This window comes from Carassius auratus, unplaced genomic scaffold (assembly GCF_003368295.1).
Source record: "Carassius auratus strain Wakin unplaced genomic scaffold, ASM336829v1 scaf_tig00009999, whole genome shotgun sequence".
In the NCBI taxonomy this organism is placed as follows: Eukaryota; Metazoa; Chordata; class Actinopteri; order Cypriniformes; family Cyprinidae; genus Carassius; species Carassius auratus.
Genome location: NW_020524097.1, coordinates 27,904 through 30,503, shown reverse-complemented (window position 1 = coordinate 30,503; position 2,600 = coordinate 27,904). Strand labels below are relative to the sequence as shown.

The window sequence follows — 2,600 nt, the reverse complement described above, 5'->3', positions numbered from 1 at the left end:
TTCCACTCTGTAAGGACATTGGCTACAACTTGACAGTTATGCCGAACTTAATGGGACATGAAGATCAAAGTGAGGCAGCCATAAAGCTGCACGAGTTTGCTCCGCTGATTGAGTTCGGCTGCCACAGTCATCTGAAGTTTTTCTTGTGCTCGCTCTACGCTCCCATGTGCACGGAGCAGGTATCCACACCCATCCCAGCGTGCCGCGTAATGTGCGAGCAGGCAAGGCAGAAGTGTTCTCCAATCATGGAGCAGTTTAACTTCCACTGGCCTAAGTCACTAGACTGTTCCAGACTGCCAAATAAAAATGACCCCAATTATCTCTGTATGGAGGCACCCAACAATGGCACCGACGAGCCCCAAAAGGCTCCCACACACAGCCACCAGACTCCCGACCCCCTCGGCCAGGTAACAGCCAAGAACTGCCAATAAAGGAAAGGGTTGGTAAGACGACATGCAGCAATCCTGGAAAGTTTCATTATGTTCAGAAGAGCGAGTCCTGTGCTCCCAAGTGTTACTCCAATGTTGATGTGTACTGGAGCAAGGGTGACAAGCGCTTCTCCATGGTGTGGATTGCCATCTGGTCCATCCTGTGCTTCATCTCCAGTGCCTTTACCGTCCTCACCTTCCTCATCGATCCAACAGCGCTTCAAGTACCCCCGAGCGACCCATTATCTTCTTGTCTATGTCTTATTGTGTCTACTCTGTGGCTTTCTAATAAGACTTTTCGTGGGGGTGGAAAATGTGGCCTGTGACCGTGATGGTGGCGTTCAGTACATTATCCAGGAAGGCTTGGAAAGCACTGGCTGCACTATAGTCTTCCTCATTCTTTATTACTTTGGAATGGCCAGTTCCCTGTGGGTGGGTTATTCTGACTCTCACATGGTTTCTCGCAGCTGGGAAAAAATGGGGTCATGAGGCCATCGAAGCCAACAGCAGCTACTTCCATCTAGCGGCATGGGCCATACCAGCTATTAAGACCATCATGATCCTGGTTATGAGGAAGGTAGCGGGAGATGAGCTCACAGGGGTCTGCTATGTGGGCAGCATGGATGTCAAAGCCTTGACGGGTTTTGTTCTTATTCCCCTCTCTTGCTACCTCATTATTGGCACTTCCTTTCTGCTCTCAGGGTTTGTGGCGCTCTTTCACATCCGTAAGGTCATGAAGACGAAGGAGAGAATACGGATAAGCTGGAGAAGCTGATGGTTCGGATCGGTGTCTTCTCTGTGCTCTACACGGTCCCCGCCACTTGCGTCATCGCCTGCTATTTTTACGAGCGTCTCAACATGGATTATTGGAAAATTCTAGCAGGAGAGCAGAAGTGGCAGTGAGGACAGTAAGAGCGGGCGAGGAGTGTGTGATGAAGAGCTCCATCCCGGCTATGGAGATCTTCATGGTTAAGATTTTTATGTTGCTGGTGGTGGGCATCACCAGTGGCATGTGGATCTGGACCTCTAAAACGCTACAGTCGTGGCAAAATGTTTTCAGCCGCAACTTAAAAAAGAAGACGAGGAGGAAGGCTGCATGTGTTTTCACAGGAAGTGGACCTTACCTCAAGCCTCATCCTGCACTGAAAGGACATAAAGCCAAGTATGAACCGGCCGGTCCTCCTGCGACCTGTGTATGAGCTGGGCCTCTATACACATACAAACGGACAAGAAATTAAGTAAATGCTGGACTTTAACGAACTGCTTTACAAAGAGACAAGCCAGCAAAGGACACAACCATGACCGTATTTATTGTAGGCAAATTTCAGATGCAATGTCCCCAACAGGTTTTTTTTAGTTCTTGGTGCTTGTACTACATCTGAAACTTTGCATACTTTGGGGACAGTTTTGTGAAACAAAGAAAAAGGGAGCGAGACCCTATTACTGTCATTGGGATGCCTGTATCATGTCATGTGCAATAGTTGTTTCCCTTAGTGACAGAGAGAAAGGGACTCTGATACTGTAGGGCTGTGATTAAAGACAATGAAAGGACTCGACAAACAATGGGTGTGAATGGCTCGGGGAAAAGCGGCTCCTCCATGGCGTAGTCGTGTGGCTTTTCTATGGAAATGAAGGCCGTGTCATACACAACTGCATTGACATTGGAGTGCAGCTGCTCAATAAGGCCTCGGCAGAGAATGAACTGCCTATATTTAGGCCTTTTCATGGAACAAAGTAAATCTTTAAGCACTAAATATTGCCAACACAAAGAGAGAAACTTGTTATTTGAGTTGTTTTGTACAGTCAGTTCATGCCCTCTGGTCTGTTTTGTTATACCAAGCTCTTTTTAATGTCCTACATTCATTTGTGTATATTTCTAAAGGTTCATATTTTATAAGAATAAATAAAAAGAATTTAGTTTTAAAATCTCTGAAATGAAAAGCAAACGCTTTATTATTTGTGTTGAGTTTGAAAAGTGTTTCTCCAATGAAGCAAAAGGTGTGTCACCATTAATATTTCTTATAGGCAATACCTTACCAAAAACTCAAAACCTACAGTAAAGGGCTTATCAAGTACTTATTTACTCACGCTTATGTAGTTCCAAACATGTATGACTTTCTTTTTTCTATGGAACACAAAAGAAGTTCATACAATGGCAGTCAGTGGGGTTCA

At 45.5% G+C, this 2,600-nt stretch overlaps 1 pseudogene; it reads left to right on the top strand.

Moving 5' to 3' along the window:
- The first annotated feature begins 5 nt into the window (after window positions 1-5).
- On the top strand, window positions 6-2,324 carry LOC113072719 (frizzled-10-like; annotated as a pseudogene).
- Window positions 2,325-2,600: the final 276 nt, after the last annotated feature.